At 37.2% G+C, this 19,189-nt stretch overlaps 1 pseudogene; it reads left to right on the top strand.

Annotated features, from left to right (window-relative positions):
- The first annotated feature begins 910 nt into the window (after positions 1-910).
- LOC119514670 overlaps positions 911-19,189 on the top strand; it is a 28,742-nt pseudogene continuing 10,463 nt past the window's right edge.

The following is a 19,189-nucleotide window of genomic DNA, read 5'->3' as shown; positions in this document are numbered from 1 at the left end:
AGGGAGGACCATGGGGGTTGGGGAAACAAGGAGGCCTCATCTGTAATAAGTGCCAGTGGTGGTCAAGGACTTTTGGGCCATGTAGAGAAGTTTAAAGTTTATCCTGAAAGTAATGGGGAACACTTGGAGGCTTTTTCAAGTGGAAGGAAAATCAGATTTGATTTTTAGGAAGCTCAATTTGCTGCTGAATGGGACTAGATAGTGGGTGAGCATGCCTGGAGGCAGGGAGAATAATTGCCAAAATCTTAGTGAGAAATCATAGTGTCCTGAATGATGAGATGCAGCTGGGATAGAGAGAAGCAGGGAAATTTGAACTATATTGAAAAAGTAAAATTCCAGAATTTGGACATCATGTGGATACAATCATTGGATGGAGAAGAGGAAGAGAAAGATGCTCAGATTTCTGACAAGACCAACTGTGTAGAGGTAGTGATATTATTTCAGTATTTAGTATGCTTTTTACCAATTCCAAATCCCCTTTTCCAGTAGCCTTGGCCTTTTGAAGTATTGGAAAACTATGCTAAAGACTTATATGACCTGTGAAATCTTAGATTTTATTAATATCACAGTTTTCCATGTGAACACCACAAGAGCCAGGCCAGCAAACAACCCCAAGCTACCCTCCAAATACAGGTACTGGATTAAAACTTACTATTATAAGTGAAAACCCTCATCTCTCTTTGCAAACAAATCTTTGATTTCCCATGGCACCAAGCACAGACCTTTGCAGATATTCAGCTGAACCAGATGAAGTTGCCATTTTTGTAGGTCCAAAACAGATATATATTGGAAATGTCATATGATCCAACCTAACACTAGATCTACATTGCGACACTGCTTTATTTTCAGAATTCACAAGTGAAGGCTTAGTAACCTCACTCAGTTAACCCAACTTTCTTCTTCCAGACAAATGGGATGGGAAAACCTGTCCAGTGCCTCAGAATACATCCTCCTTGGGTTCTCCAAGCAGCTGGATCAGCAGCATGTCCTCTTTGGGCTGTTCCTGTCCATGTACCTGGTCACGGTGGCAGGCAACCTCCTCATCATTCTGGCCATCATCTCTGATGTTCAACTCCACACCCCCATGTACTTTTTCCCGGCCAATCTCTCCCTCACTGATGCCTGCTTTGTATCCACCACTGTCCCCAAGATGCTGGCAAACATATGGATCCAGAATTAGGTCATCTCTTATGCAGGTTGTCTATCACAACTGTACTTTTTCATGTTGTTTGTGATGCTGGAGGCATTCCTCTTGGCTGTCATGGCTTATGACCGCTACGTGGCCATATGCCACCCACTCCATTACATTATGGTCATGAGCCCTGGGCTCTGCATCCTCCTCTGTCTGTCTCCTGGGTCACGAATGCCCTCCACTCCCTCCTACACACACTCCTGATGAACAGCCTGTCTTTCTGTGCAGACCACAAGATCCCTTACTTCTGTGACATCAACACCCTCCTGAGTCTATCTTGCTCAGACCCTTTCACCACTGAGATGGCAGTCTTTACCATTGGGGGGTTCACAGGCCTAGTTTGTGTGCTCAGTGTGATTATCTCTTACACATACATTTTCTCAACCATCCTGAAGAGCCCCTCAGCTCAGGGAATGTGGAAAGCCTTTTCCACCTGTAGCTCTCATCTCTCTGTTGTCTCTCTCTTCTTTGGGACTCCCTTTTGTGTTTATTTCAGTCCCCCCACCTCGATCCACTCAGCACAGAAGGGTACAGTTGCATCAGTGATGTACACAGTGGTAACCCTGATGCTGAACCCCTTTATCTATAGTTTGAGGACCCAAGATATCCAGTCTTCCCTTAAAAAGTTAATTTGGGTTAGGAAAATACATTCCCTTCAGTGGTAGTGACTTGACACCCAATGTGGGGGTCTCCACCTTTCTGCATTCACCACATTAAGCAATGAAGTACAGAAAAGGGAGAGAAATGGAAGACCTCACTTCCAGTCCCTGTGATCTGAACCTGAAAGATTTCATGTCTAAGCTATGGAACAGAATCAGAACAAGCCCATTATCAGGTCAATTTCATTAGTTTAAATTCTTATCATCATAATTTCTAAAGACATGGCCATCTAGATTTATAATATGGTAAATACTGTGCTTGAATACTTCTGAAACAACACGAAACAGTTCATGACCAAAATAAAGGAGTATTATGACCAAAATAAGGAGCTGGGCTGTTGTATGCAGCCAGAAGTAAACTCTAAGAAAGACAACCCTCCTTCCAAGATAACAGTGACCTTGATGACCTGAACTCCTGTTTCTATGACTGTAAAGCCCCATGCTGAATGACTAAGAACTGGGGCTGGGAAGATTTGGTAAATCTAGGGTCCTTAGGTAGACTCACTGCAGTGTTTTACCAGGCATCCAAGACCCAAAGGCCTCCTCCCATCTTAAATTTCACATGAAAACTCACTTTTCTCCTTGAAGCAACTTTTTCCAAGTCTTTTTCATCTTTGTAGCACCCATGCTTACCAGCTGGCACAATACCAAGCACCAGTTAACATGGGCTAAACCCCACTGGATGGTTGCAATCATAAAGTTAGGGCCAGGAAAGGATGGTTTTTATATACAGTTCATAATCTCTTGCCTGAATGACTGAAACCCCCTCCTCATTGGTCTTGGGTTCCCAGTCTTTCCCCATTCCATCCAACTCGCATACCACAATCAGATTAATCTTCAAAGAATATGGTGATGTCACCATCACCACTCTCCAGTGGCTTTATACTGCCTGCAGAATGAACTTCAAACTGTTTATCCATGTATTAAGACCCAAAATAACCAATCCATACCTTATATGGTCCACAGCTCAGACTATTCTGTATTTCCCCAAAATCAACTATTTCATAAAACATTGATTATTATTAATGGACACAAAGAAGGATTTGGGAAGCTATATCAGTAAAAATTGTGGCAAAAATCTGTACAAGGTACAGCCATAACCAGTAACTTTCTATAAGAAAATAAAATACTACTGCATGGCATTTTTCATTCTTGATGTCTTTGCTTCCTATTAGGTATTTGATTGTATGCTACAGTAACATAGGCTGTGATTGAGGCAGTGTCCATTGGAGATCAACTGTGGATAGCCAATTCACCCCCTTCCAATTTACCTTATAGTAAACCTGCACACTATCTTCTAACAATAAAATGTAGCATAGCAAAGTGGTAGGTGACATGGGCTATAGAGTTAACTGGAGCAAGTTGAAATCTTGGACTTGTCATTGTAAGATGTATGACCTTGGAAAACTACTCAATCTTTCAAAGCAAGTATAACCTACCTCATTGTGCTATTGTGAAGTTTAATTAAAATCATGTGTGCAAAGCATTGATTGTGCTCATTAAATGAGATAAACATGTAAGTATGTAAAGGGTTATTTCCTAATATATAGCATAATTTCAATAAATGTTAGCTGTTATGGTGGTAATTCTTATTAAAATGAAAGCTGAACAGCAGCAGTTAATGTTATTTCAGTCCCAGGAACTTCCAGTAAGGAATTGCCCATAGCTTACTCTATGAAACTAGAAGAGACCTTATGCTTAAAATCACTCATTTGGAGAACATTGTAGGGTTTAATGTGAGATTGTCTACTTACTAGTGAGATTCTTATGAAGAAAACATTTCAGTCTGCTTTTGAAACCACACTGCACACTTAACTTACAGTAAAAATTTACCTAAACTACAAAGGTTTACACCATTCTAAATTCCCTCCTAATTCATTGACAGACATGCATCTTTCATTGTTTAGATTAAGATGCACCAATATTTTTACTTCTACTTTTAAATTTAAATTATTTTTCACCCTTTCACATATGAATTTCCAGATACCAGCACAGTTTATGTGCTTACCATAATGGTTCTTTTTCAGGGGTGCAATATAACTTTACACCATAGTTGGCTCAAAAATTCCCATCCTGTTCTATTTGTAGAGGAATTCAAATTTTTCAACATTAAATATATCATTTCCATAACACTGCTTTTTCATGTGATTTTTTTCTCCTATGCTTAAACATTAATATATCCACTTATTATGGATAAATTAAAGTTCATATTATATATTGCCAAATTGCTATCAAAATGTAGCTCTTTCTCTGTAGCCTCACCAATACTGACTTTCACTATTTTTAACTGGCTGAATAAACATACAAAAACATAATTTCATTATTGATAAGGATGATAATTTTTCAATACGTATTGAAAACTGTAAATTATTCCTATCATCCAGAGTCCCAGAAAATTTCCTATATTACTACCCTCCAATCTAAAAACATAGAAATGTATATTTCTATATCAATTTAAAAATACAGAAGTATGTAAATGGAGCACTATGGTGACCTCATCACACATTTGAAGAAGCATTCTTAAACAATGGAAATAAGTTATTTTATCAATCACTTAAGTCATTTCCTGCTAGATAAACATGCCCACTAAAAACACTATAATTTAACATTGTATTGAAGATATTAAACCAAGCAATTAGAGGGAATGAAATTCAATATATAAAAAATGTCTAGTCATGAGGAAGTAACAGGACTTACCCTACCAATGTAAACAACTGGAAAACTGGACACAATATAAGAAACAACTATTTTCAAATACAGGGCAATAGACAGCAAGGATTGTGATACTGGGGAGAAGGGAAACAAATGAGGTGAGCTTTACCATTGCACACATTTTCTACCTGGAAGCAATTTCCAGACTGTGGCACAGGGAGGGGGAACCCAAACAGAGCCAAGAAAATTTCTTTGAGTCAAAAAGACAGCTATCAATATTCAGGAAGTTTCAGGTGGCTAGAATTTGTGGGACAGAGTTATGGAGAGGAGGGAATTATACTAAAAAAGAGTAACATTTATCAGCCTAGGGATCTCCTTGAGTTTTTGTTGAATACCAATCTGTGCATTCATCAAATGAAAATCCCATGAGGAAAGAGCAACTTCTAAAGGAAAGAAATGCTGGAGACCTGAGAGCAAGTTATTTTCAGCATTCATTCTGTATTGGGAATTGTTTGCGCTCTCCCCAGCCAAAGTGAAAAGATCTGGAATAAACAGGTCATTCAGTAGAGAAACAATTGGGCCAGGTGCCAGATTTTATACAGTGCTAAATTGGCCCTAAAATGAAGGCTATTCTATATAATAACTAAAAGAATTTTTAAAGCAGCTCCAATTCTAGAGATATATATTTTAAAAGATTTCTGAGATTCGAAACTAAGAAGACTGGTTAAACAACTGATTAATCACAACTAAAGTGAAAATCAGAGAAGTGGAAAACACAGGTGAAGACACCCAGCACACTCAAACAGAAAAAGTAAAAAATGAAGAGTTGGTAAAGAAAGATCTATTTTATCTCTATAGAATGGCAGAGGGAAAAAAAAGAGAATGAAAGGAGATATACTCCAAGATAATAGCTGTGAATCTTCTACAACAGATGAAACTATTATCCTTAGAGTTACACAGCACAACAAATCTCAAGCACAAATAAAAAGAAATGTTTATCATTAAATATCATAGGCAAAGTGCAGAACATCAAAAATAGAATATCTTTAAAATATCCAAAGAATAGAAACTAATTACTCATAGCACAGGGACATCAGGTTGATCATAGCAATAACAGTCAGAAAAAGGTGAGGAATCTATTCAAAAGCAGAAACAAAATAGCAGAATTGTATGTCAAATGAAAACTCTCTTTCAAGAATGAGTTTAAGGGAAAACACAGTGTACAATGAAGGGGAAAGGCTGACAGCACCTTAATCAATCAATCTTAGTGGCAGTACTGGTAGGTCTATTAGGTATTGTGTGGGACCTGGAATGAAGAATGATAAAGGACACAATATCAATGATGACGTGTTCTGACTGGAGTTTATCAAGCCTTTACTACATATATAAACACATAGGAAATACAGGGGTGTAAGAAACAAACCAAATGATGTCCCAAGAGGTAATCAGAAAAATCCAGAATATGGAACATTCCCCAGGAGAATTAGTAGAGTCTCTTCAACAAGTCCATGTTAATTGAAAACATAAATGAAAAAAAAAAGAAAGAAAAAAATGACTTCAAAAAGACCAAACTAATTCACTTATAATTCAACTGTCAACAATGTAAGTCCCACATTCCTTAAAGAAATACAAGAAAATCCAACATTCAGCAATGTAAAACTCACAATGTCTGGCATACAATGAAATATTATTAGACATGCAAAGAAGCAGAATGTTTAACCCATAATTAGAAGAAATACTAGTTAATAGGAACAGACCCATAAATGATATAGATGATGGAACTATTAGACAAAGGTGTTAAAATACCCTCTTATAAATATTCCTTAAGAAGAAGAATGTAGAGGGGTGGGCAAGATGGTGGCATACAGAGGTGTGGAACTTAGTCCCCTAGAGCAACTAACAAACAACCAGGAACAACTAATAAATAATATGGAACAACTGCTGGGGGACAACCGTGACTATCCACGCATCATACACCAATGTGGAAGGGGTGGAATGGCTGAGATCACAGCATAAAAGCTGAAAGTAAAAATGGCAGAACCATGCCAGGAGACCGCTCTCCCCATGGTAGGCTGAGCTGCAAGACCTCAATGTGGGAGAAAGCAACATTACTGGAGCAAGCAAATATAGCTCCAGCTAGCTCCAACTTGCGTTTTAAAAAATGTGGATTGCTGAATACAAGGTACAAGCATAGACAAACCCCTCACCAGCAGCAAAGTACCCTGAGGTCACTCCCAATGGAGAGGAGGTGGGGCTGGTGGAAAAATGTTTTTTTTTTTGAAAATACAGAGGCTTTTAGAGATGGCTGACCTGAGAGAGCCAAAAAATGCCTGCATCCCAGGAAAGGGAGCCCAGAAGACAGGGTGCTATCTCTGGCTGATGGGAGAAACTGGGGAGCCATGGACTAGCTCAGAAAAGGGGATTTCTTTCTCTTTTTCTCTCTCTCAACCTGAGTGGCTCAGCCATTTTCAGTTCACTATGCTCTGACCCAGACAGGGGTGGAGTTAACACAGTCAGAGAGACAAAGAAGCAATGCAAGTGCAGAAGATAACTACCTAGGAAGTGTACCTTCTCTAAGAGGAAAGCTGTGGGGCCCCAGCTCTAGTGCCTGCCCTCCCTTCAGAACTCAGACCCCAGGGTCTGGGGGAAAACAACTTAAGCTGAGAGTTAAGGGACCACACTTCTTTACACCACAGGGGAGCAACAAGCAGAAAGAACTCACCTGCTGGGCAGGTTACAAAATGTACAGTGGCTAGAGGCTTCTCAGGAAAGTCTGTCAATTTTCTAGGACACACCCTCAGGGAAACCTGACACAACATATAGCCCAATTCTAAGACCTGAGCCCATTCTGGTCTGGGAAAATCTGATTGGGGTAATCAAGGAAACAAGATGTCTAAACAACAGAAAACTACAAATATCACTAGAAAAAATGAAGATATGGCCCAGTCAAAGGAACAAACTTACACCTCAACTAAGATACAGTTGAGATATTGTTTCACTCTAATGAAATAATTAATTAAAAATTTTGAAACAAATATGCTAAATCAATTAAAAAACCAAGCCAAGGAGTTTAGGGAAGATATCACAGAAGAGATGAAGGATATACAGGAAAACATAAGGTACAAATCAAAAGTTTGAAAAAACAACTGGCAGAATTATGGAAATGAAAGGCACAACACAAGAATGAAAAACATAATGGAGACATACAACATCAGACTCCAAGAACGAGAAGAAAGGATTACTGAACTAGAGAACAGGACATCTGAAATGCTACACACAATAGAACAGATAGAAAAAAAATGGAAAAATATGAGCAACATCTCAGGAATTTGAAGAACAACATGAAGCACATGAATGTATGTGTCATGGGTGTCCCAGAAGGAGAAGAGAAGGGAAAAGGGACAAAAGCAAAAATAGAGGAAATAAGCAATGAAAATTTCCCACCTCTTATGAAAGACATAAAATTACAGATCCAAGAAATGCAGCATACCCCAAACAGAATATATCTGAATAGACCTATGCCAAGACACTTAATAATCAGATTATCAAACTTCAAAGACAAAGAGAGAATTCTGAAAGCAGCAAGAGAAAAGCAATCCATCACATACAAGGGAAGGCTGATAAGACTATGTGTGCATTTCTCAGTCGAAACCATAGAGGCAAGATATCTGCATGCCAATGTTCATAGCAGCAATATTCACAATTGCCAAGAGATGGAAACAACCAAAATATCCTTCAACATATGAGTGGATAAACAAAATGTGGTATGTCCACAAGACGGAATACTATGCAGCAGCAAGAAGGAACAATGTTGTGAAACATATGACAACATGGATGAATCTTGAAGACCTAATGCTGAGAGAAATAAACCAGGCACAAAAAGAGAAATATTGTATGTTACCACAAATGTGAACACTGAAATATGTAAAATAAATGGTTGATATTGTAGAATGTAGGGGATCTAGCAATAGACAGCAAATAGTGAAGGGGGAATGATAATCTGATAAGAACAGGTAAGTTATTGTAGGTAAACTTAATGTTCTGGGAATGCTCAGGAATGACTATGGTTTGTTAATTCCTGGAGGGTATTGTAGGAACAAGTAAACAGAAATGTAGTTATTTTAGGTTATTTGTTTTTCTTATTCCTTTGTTGAGTTACAGTCTATTTTCTTTGGATAGGGTAGGAACACGTTGGAAGCAATGTAGCTATTTTAGTTATTTTTTTTCTTATTCCTATGTTTTGGTTTTGTTTGAAGTGTTGCTTTTTTCAATTTTTTGATAAAGTTAAAATAACATCAAATGAGCGTGAAAAAAAGTGAACAATGGGGGAAGAGAGGAATGGAATGTTTTGGATGTTCCTTTTTATTCTAATTTTTATCTTATTTTTTGGAGTAATGAGAATGTTCAATGATTATGTTGATCAATGCACAACTATGAACAACTGATTGTACAACTTGAATGATTGCATGTTATGCATATATATCTTGATAAAAATGCAATAAAAAATAAATAAATAAAAATTCTACATCCAAAAAATACCCTCCCAGGCCATCTTAGGTGCCCAGCAAGGCTCCAATTCTTGGGTACATACTAAGATCTCTTTTCTCTACCACTATACTCATGCTGATAAGGACCATAAGAGAAAAGCCCATAGTTAAAGAGATGAGTATATGCCACAAAAAATTCATCATCCTCCACCTCACCAAAGCTCCCCAGAAAAGCTCAAGAATCCTTTTATGCATCCCTTGGCCAGTTCCCCCTTCCATTTTCAACTTCAACCTTTGCACACTTTCATTATGCAGGTAGGACACTCATATACCCCAAACTCAGATGATTACATCATCTCATGTTTCACAAGTTCTCCAATTATTTCTACAATTTTACATTTGGACATGATTATTCTTTTTCTTTAATCAATTTTGGCCACCTGGGTTTTTATATGATTGAAGGTTGGCAAAGTAAAAGAGACTGAAAGTTAATTACTTTACATGTGTTGTGCTCTGTTAATGGGTCAGCAATGTTAGGATAATTAAAAGCATATATTACACATAATTCATGGATAACATACATTTTTACTTCATAGTTTTATTTTTCCAGTTTTCACTTCCAGCAAAATTACTAATTATGTTGCTATAACTCTATGTTTACAAATTTACATGTTCCATTGATAATGATCTAAATGATTAAAAATTACATTATTATATTCAAATATGCATTTCATTAAAATATAAATTAAAGTAAATGGAAAAATTTGAGAAATTAGCATTATTTCTCATGTTTTCAAAAGTTTTTTTCTTCTAAAACATTGAAATTATGTATTAAAAGAAAATGCAAATTTTAACCATCAAATATTGATTGAAATTAAAGCTGACATTTTTTAATTTTTTAAAACTTTAATTAAATTGTATTAAATATTTTTACAAAAATTAATTAGTTTCAGTTTTATCATTCAAGGTTCATCTAGTTGCCAATACAAAGAATCAAAATCATATCCTATACATGATACATTGGTTTACATGTATAAAAATGCAAAGTAATGCAAATTACTTAATATACATGTTCTTCAGTGGCCAGGTGAACTTTTGATTTCTTTTGTTTTGTTTTTAATTCAATTTCATTAAGATATATTCACACACCATACAATCACCCACAGTGTACAATCAGTTGTTCACAGTACCATTAAATAGTTGTGCATTCATCACCACAATTTTTGAAAATTTTATTACCACATGAAAAAAGAATAAGAATAAAAATTAAAGTAAAAAAGAATACCCAAAACATCCCATACCCCTCCTTCTCTCCCTATTATTCATTTACTTTTTGTTCTCACTTGTCTACTCATCTGTCCATACACTGGATAAAGGAAGTGGGAGCCACAAGTTTTTCACAATCACATGTTTGCATAGTGTAAGCTACATAGTTATACAACCATCTTCAAGAATCAAGGCTACTGGTTTGCAGTTCAACAGTTTCTGGTATTTCCTTATAGCTATTCCAATACAGTAAAAACCAAAAACTAATATCTATATAATGCATAAGAATAACCTCCATGACTCTATTTGAAATGTCTCAGCCACTGAAACTTTATTTTGTTTAATTTCTCTTCTCTCTTTTGGTCCAAGAAGACTTTCCCCATCCCAGAATGCCAGGGCCAAGCTTATCCCTGTGAGTGGCATCCCAGGTTGCCAGAGAGATTTACACCCCTAGGAGTCATGTCCCACATAGATGGGAGGGCAGTGAGTTTACCTGAAGAGTTGGCTTAGAGAGAGAGGCCATATCTGAGGAACAAAAGAGGTTCTCTGGGGGTGATTCTTGGGCACAGATATAAGTACTCTTAGCCTCTCCTTTGCTGTAAAAAAACTTCATAAGGGCAAGCCCCAAGATTGAGGGCTTGGCCTTCTAAATTGGTAGTCCCCAATTCTTGTGAGAATATCACCTATTCTCCAGGTTGGGAAGTTTGATATTTCCACATTTTCTCCCAGTCCATTCTTATTCTCTGCCCACATTTCTCTGGGATGTAACAGGGCTTCAAGCTAACCTGTACAAACTGACCAGATCTCAATCCCTATTCAAAGTTCCATGTAATTATGGTGTTTGAATAAACTCACCACACAAGTTAAATTATATAGTGTGCTACAAAAAAATCGATTTTGCACCTAATAAACATCTCTTCCTTTGATCTCAAACAGAAGTTGAAGATTTAAAACACCGTCCATATCATCCTTTACCCTTTAGTCTGATTTACCTTAGTCCTAACCAAGTCTTTTTCATTCATATCTCTAATTGAAGTCTGATCTTTTTGTCATATTCTTTAACATTTGATGTATGGGATAATGCTGACATTCATAGTTGCTGGACTTTGGCTCAGAGTCTCAGGTGTCACACAGATACCCAAAATTCCAGTGACTGACCAGGTTATACACAAAAGAGCTCAGCACCTCAGAATTTAGAAATAGCCATTACAACTCAGGAATAGATGTAACTGTTGTAAAACCTTACAATCTAGGACCTTTACAATAAGCCTTTCTCTGATAACCTATGTTCTCAGACTCAATTCTCAGAGTCTGCACATTATAGTTAGTCCATATTAGTGAGGCATTATAATGTTTTCTTTTCATTTCTGATTTATTTCACTCAACAAACTGTCCTCAATGTCCATTCACCTAGTTGCATGCATCACGACTTCATTCCTTCTTGTAGCAGCTCAATATTCCATTGTATGTATACCACAGTTAACCATTCCATTCATCAGTCAATGTACCCTAAGTCCATCTCCATCCACTGTGAATCATGAATACTGCCACCATAAACCCCACTGTGCAAATTTCCATTTGTGTCCCTCTTTTATGTTCTTCCAAGTATATACCATGAAACAGAGTTCCAGGACCATATGGCAACCCCATAGTTAGCTTCCTGTGGAACCACCACACTGCCCTCCAGATGGGCTGCACCATTCTATTTGTGCACCAATGGTGATTAGGTACATCTATCTCTTTCTCCACATTTTCTCAAGCACTTGCATCTCTGTTTATTTTTAGAAAGTTTTAATCATACTCCATACATTCCCTCCAAAGTAAACAATCAATGGTTCCCTGTATAATTACATAGTTATGCATTCACCGCCACTATTGATATGAGGTCCTTTCCATTTCTCCCACAAAGAAAGAGGAAGAGGTGAAAAAATCAAAAAGAAAGACAGAAAAAATGAGAACTAAAAGCAACAAATGAAAATACAAAATCAAAATAAAATACAATAAAAAGGTCAGAAAACACTACCACCAAGGTTCCCATACCTCTCCCTTAAATCCCTCTCTAATAGACATTCAGCTTTGTTATATTGCCTTTGTTACAATCAATGGGAGCATATTACAATGTTACTGTTAACTATAAATTCTAGTTTGCATTGATTGTATTTTTCACCAATATCATCCCATTTTCAACACCTTGTAAAGTTGACATTTGTTTGCTCTCATTCATGTAAAAACATACTTCTATTTGTACATTTAATCACAATCATTGACCACTCTAGGTTTCACTAAGTTATATCATTCCAGTCTTTATCTGTCTTTCTCTCTGGAGTCCTACATGCCCCTAAACTTCCTCTTTCAACCATTCTCAGTCATCTTTGTTCAGTGTACTTAAAATATTGTGAGTACACTAGTATTGTGCTATCCATTTCTGGATCTATGCAATCAATCCTGTTGAACATTCCGTACTCCTTCAGGATCAATTGGCTGATATTTACCGTCTTTCTATCTCCTGGTATCTTCATTTCTACACTCTTCTCCAAACCTCTCCTGTCTTATCCTATCTGTCTGTAACACTCCCTTTAGTATTTCTTGTACAGAAGTCTCCTGTTCTGAGTGCTCTCAGTGTCTGTTTATCTGTAAATATTTTAAATTCTCCCTCATTTTTGAAGGAGACAGTTAGAACATTTTTCTAGATATAGTATTCTTGGATGGCAGTTTTTCTTTCAGTATCTTGAATATATCATACCACTGACTTCTCACCTCCATGGTTTCTACTGAGAAATCCACATTTAATCTTATTAAACTCCCCTTGTATGTGATGGATTGATTTTCTCTTGCTGCTTTCAGAATTATCTTTTTGTCTTTGACATTTGACAATCTGATTAGTAGGTGTCTTGGACTAGGTCTATTTGGATCAATTCTGTTTGGGGTATGCTACACTTCTTGGACTTGTAATTTTCTGTCTTTCAAAAGAATTGGGAAATTTTCATTGATTATTTCCTCTGTTATTCTTTCTGCCTATTTTCCCTTTTCTTCGCCTTCTGGAACACCTATACCATGAATATTCATGTGCTTTATATTGTCATTCAGTTCCCCGAGCCCCTGCTCACATTTTTCCATTCTTTTTCCTATCGGTTCTTTTGCATGTAGGATTTCAGATGCCTTGTCCTCTAGTTCAGTAATCCTTTCTTCTACCTCTTGAAGTCTGCTGTTGTATGTCTCCATTGGGTTTTTCATCTCTTCCATTGTGCCTTTCATTCATAAGTTCTGCCATTTGTTTTTCAAAGTTACAAATTCTTCCTTATGGTCACCCAGTGTCTTCTTTATATCCTTCATCTCTTTTTGTCACATTTTCTTTCAACTCATTGATTGAATTTAGAAGATTTGTTTGAATATCAACCTACAAATCTTCAGAGCATTTAGATGTAGTGGCCTTTTGTTTCAAAGACCTTGGGCAAGAGAAAAGAATTCTCCTGGGACCTGAACAACAGAAGATACAAGAGTGGTGTTTCCCATCATTTATCACACAGCATGCTTGTGATCTGTGGCGCTCTCAGAAGCAATGGTTCTCATCTGGGGGTGATTTTTCACTGCTACCTCCTCCCCCACAGCAAAGGACAATTTGAAATGTCTGGAGAAATTTCTAATTTGTCACAACTGGTGTGTTTTTTGTGGAGTGCTGTTGTCATCTGGTGGATAGAAGTCAGGGATGCTGCTAAAAATCCCACAATGCACAGAACAGCAACCACAGCAAAGAATTACCCAGGCCAAAATGTTGACAAAGCCAGAATGGAGCATGTGGCCCCAGGCAAGGGCCCTTCTGGCCCAGGTGCAAAGACAGTTCTGGCAAAGGCTGTGTCCAGTTTGCAGACCTGCTTCATTTGACCAGAACAGTGTTAACTTATTTTCATTAGTTATCCATATTCTGAATTTGGAAGACTGCCATAAAAACCCAGACATGCAGTTTATGTTGACAATCTGAGAGATATCACGATCCTGAGCCCACATTCCTATATGGCAACGGCCCCACCCCTAGCTGAGTAGCCACTGGTCCCTTCAGACATGGCACAAACCTCCAGCTCACCACAGTCCCCAGCATTTATCATCGCATGTTAGTTACTGATTTTTTCAGACTAAAGAGGAAATTAAACATTTTGTGGATTTGTGTGGATATCAAAAATGGAAAAATAAACAAAACTTTCCAAAAAGAACTGACACCAATCTTACTTAAACTCTTTCAAGACACTGAAGAACCTGGAACACTACCTAATACATTTTACAAAGCTAACATCAATCTAATACCAAAATTAGGCAAAGATGCTACAAAAAAGGAAAACTACCAGCCAATATAATGAATATAGATGCAAAAATTCTCAACAAAATACCTGCAAATCAAATCCAAAACACATTAAAAAATCAAACACCATGACCAAGTGGGGTTCATTCCAGCCATTCAAGGATGGTTCAACACAGGAAAATCAATCAATCTATTACAGCATATTAACAAATTGAAAGAGAAAAATCAAATGATCATCTCAATAGATGAAAAAAAAAGGATTTGACAAAATCCAATATCTCTTTTTGATAAAAACACTTCAAAAGGTAGGAATTGAAGGAAACTTCCTCAAGTTGATAAAAAGCATATGTGAAAAACCCACAGCCAGCATACCACTCAGTGGTGAGAGACTGTAAGCCTTCCCTCTAAGAACAAGAATGAGACAAGGATGTCCGCTGTCACCACTGTTATTCAGCTTTGTGCTAGAAGTGCTAGCCAGGGCAATCCAGCCAGAAAAAAAGAAATAAAAGGCATCCAAATTGGAAAGGAAGAAGTAAAACTGTCATTATTTGCAGATGGTATGAACTCATATCTGGAAAACTCTGAGAAATAGATCATACAGCTACTAGAGCTAATAAACAAATTTAGCAAAGTAGCAGGATACAAGATTAATGCACGTCAGTAATGTTTCACTATGCTAGAAATGAACAAAATGAAGAGATACTCAAGGAAAAGATATCATTTTCAATATCAACTAAAAAATCAAGTACCTAGGAATAAGGTTAACCAAAGATGTAAAAGACCTATACAAAGAAAACTACATAACTACTAAAAGAAATAGAAAGGGACCTTAAAAGATGCAAAAATATTCCATGTTCATGGATAGGAAGGCCAAATTTCATTAAGATGTCAATTCTACCCAAACTCATCTACAGACTCAATGCAATCCCAATCAAAATTCCAACAACCTACTTTGCAGACTTGGAAAGGCTAGTTATCAAATTTATTTGGAAAGGGAAGATGCCTCGAATTGATAAAACCACTCCAAAAAAGAAAAATGAAGTGGGAGGACTGACACTCCCTGACTTTGTAGCTTATTATAAAGCCACAGTAGTCAAAACAGCATGGTACTGGCACAAAGACAGACAAATTGATCAATGAAATTGAATTGAGAATTCAAAGATAGACTCCCAGATCTATGGCTGACTGATCTTTGATTAGGCCCCCAAAACCACTGAACTGCAACATAACAGTCTTTTCAACAAATGGGGCTGGGACAATTGGATATCCATATACAAAACAATGAAAGAGGATCCCTACCTCACACCCTACACAAAAATTGACTCAAAGATCACAATATAAAAGACAGTACCATAAAACTCCTAGAAGATAATGTGGGGAAACATCTTCAAAACCTTGTATTAGGTGGCCACTTCCTAGACCTTACACCCAAAGCACAAGCAGCAAAGCTAAAAATAGATAAATGGGAACTCCTCAAGCTTAGAAGTTTCTGTACCTCAAAGGAATTTGTCAAAAAGGTGAAGAGGCAGCCAACTCAATGGGAAAATTTTTTGGAAACCAGGTATCTGACAAAAGACTGATATCTTGCATATATAAAGAAATCCTACAACTCAATGACAACAATAAAGACAGCCAATTATAAAATAAGCAAAAGATATCAAAAGACAGCTCTCTGAAGAGGAAATACAAATGGCAAAGAAACACATAAAAAAAAGTTCAGCTTCGCTAGCTATTAGAGAGATGCAAATTAAGACCACAATGAGACACCATCTCACATCAATTAGAATGGCTGCCATTAAACAAACAGGAAACTAAAAATGCTGGAGAGGATGTGGAGAAATTGGAACTCTTATTCATTGTTGGTGGGACTGTATAATGGTTCAGCCACTCTGGAAGTCAGTGTGGCAGTTCCTTAGAAAACTAGATATAGAGTTACCCTTCGATCCAGCAATTGCATGTCTCAGTATATACCTAGAAGATCTGAAAGCAGTGACACGAACAGATATCTGCATGCCAATGTTCATAGCAGCATTATTCACAATTGCCAAGAGATGAAAACAACCCAAATGTCCTTCAACAGATGAGTGGATAAATAAAATGTGCTATATACACATGATGGAATACTACCTGGCAGTAAGAAGGAATGATGTCATGAAACATATGAGAACATGGATGAACCTCAAAGACACAATGCTGAGTGAAATAAGCCAGGCACAAAAAGAGAAATATTATATGCTACCACTAATGTGAACTTTGAAAAATGTAAAATAAATGCTTTATAATGTAGGGGAACTAGCAGTAGAGAGCAATTAATGATGGCGGAACGATAACCCAATGAGAACAGATATGCTATCGTGGGTAAATTTAACATTCTGGGAATGCCCAGGAATGACTATGATTTGTTAATTTCTGATGGGTATGGTAGGAACAAGTTCACAGAAATGTTGCTATATTAGGTTATTTTCTTGGGGTAGAGTAGGAGCATGTTGGAAGTAAAGTAGTTATCTTAGGTTAGCTGTCTTTTTCTTACTCACTTGCTATGGTGTGTTTGCAACGTTTTTTTATTGTATGTTTTTTTAAATTTTTTTGATATAGTTAATTTTTTTAAAAAAGAGTTAGCAGCAAATGCTCCTGCTGCAACAATTAGGAGAAACAACATAAAAAGTTTAAAATTCATATTTTAAAGGCACCAGAGAGCTGCAGAAGCAACAAGGACTATATAAACTAAAATTTCAGAAAGAAAAGAAATGTTCTGAGTAGAGGTGTCTTCCAACAGCTATTTTTCCCCTCGATGCTATTTGCTGAATCTAAGCATTTCTGCAAAGAAAGGGAAAGCATCAAAACTTGCAACGGTTATGTAGGGCTAGAGAGACAAACTGGAAATGTGAAGGGATTCAAACGCATGAATGGTTTTCCCTATGAGACATTTGCTGAATCTGATGGAAGTGTGGGGAGTGTGGGGAGCTAGGCTTAAGGCTTCTAAAAGGCAGAGGAAAACCTCCTGCAATCTTTCAGGACTATGAGCAAAGACTCATCAGGGGAGGAGGACTTCCTCAAACATGTGGCTGGTCTTTCCCTCAATATATTTGTCAAATTTTGAAGTTGCATGGAACAGGAGGCTAAAGAGCTTAGCTAGAAACCTCTGGAGAGAATCTCCCATTATCCTTCAGGACTGGCAAGACCAAGACTCATCAGGCTCTCAATCTAAAGCCTAGGGGAAACACACCCTAGGAACAGTGATAAACCAGGGTAAAACTAGTCTTCCTGAAACAGCAATACAACCCTAAACCTAAATCAATCTCTGATTAGACTGAGGTAGTAAATTGTTATGCACTCACCATAGATACATAAGAGAAAAAAGGAAGAACTCTCTCTGGTAGATGATGACATCATCTGGAACCTCCATAATTCTAGCACTCAGAATGTCCTAATAACAATAAAAAATTACTAGACATATTCAAAAGGAAAAATTATATGACCAATAATGAAGAGTAAAATACATATTAGCGGAATACTCAAAGATGATTCTGATGTTGGAGATGGCAAACAAGGAATTTAAAATAAAAATGATCAAAATATGAAAGACAATAGAGTAAAACATGGACAGAATGAGTGTTTTTAGAAATGAAAAACACAGTATCTGAAGTTAAGAACTCAATGAATAAGCTTAGAAGCAGATTGGACACAGCAGGATACAGGATTAATAAACTAGAAGACAGATCAATATAAAATATTCAAACTGAAGCAAAGATGGAAAAAACGGAAGAAATAAAAACAGATGAGGTCTTAAGAAATGTATTGGACATGCACAGAAATATAGCAATCATTGGAGTCTCAGAAGGAGAGGAAGAAGGAAACAGAATAGGAACAATATTTGAGAAAATAATGACCAAGGATTTTCCAAGCCAATGAAAGACACCAAACTCCAGATTGAAGGAGCTCATCAAAACCAAGATATATAAATTCAAAGAAAATCAAATCCAGACCTATCAAAGTAAAACTGCTGAAAACCAAACAAAAAGAAAAAAAATCCCTAAAAGCAGCTGGGGATGGGAAGGAAAACATTACCTTCATAAGAGCAATGATAAGATTGACAGCAAACTTTATAACAGAAATGAAGGAAGCCAAAAGACAATGCATTGACATCTTTAAATTGCTGAATTATTATCTGCCAGCCTAGAATTCTGTATACAGCAAAAACATTCTTCAAAAATAAATGAAGAGGAGGGGGAGCTAAGATGAAAGCATAGAGAGGAGTGGAAGCTTCTTAGTCTCCCTGGAACAACTAATAAACAACCAGGAACAACTAGTAAATAATCTGGAATAACTGTGGGGGGTCAAACTTGACTGTCCACTTATCATACACCAACCTGAATGGGGAAGAATGCCCAAAATCACAGCATAAAATCTGTAAGTAAAAACTGCAGACCTGAGCTGAGAGCCCCCTCCCCCACAGCAAACTGCAAAGCCTCACTGTGCTAGAAAGCAGCACTGTCTGAGCAAGCAAACATAGCTCAGCTGAACTCCAACTGGGGTTTTATTAATAAGCATGGACTGCTCAATTCAAGCTATGAATCCCCAACAAGCAGACAGAGGCTTTTGGTGACGACTGACCTTGGAGAGCTGGAGGACCTCTCTG

The sequence above is a fragment of the Choloepus didactylus genome, chromosome 18 (assembly GCF_015220235.1).
Source record: "Choloepus didactylus isolate mChoDid1 chromosome 18, mChoDid1.pri, whole genome shotgun sequence".
Taxonomy (NCBI): domain Eukaryota; kingdom Metazoa; phylum Chordata; class Mammalia; order Pilosa; family Megalonychidae; genus Choloepus; species Choloepus didactylus.
Note: the sequence above shows the minus strand (reverse complement) of the source record. Positions and strands in the feature narration are given on the sequence as shown.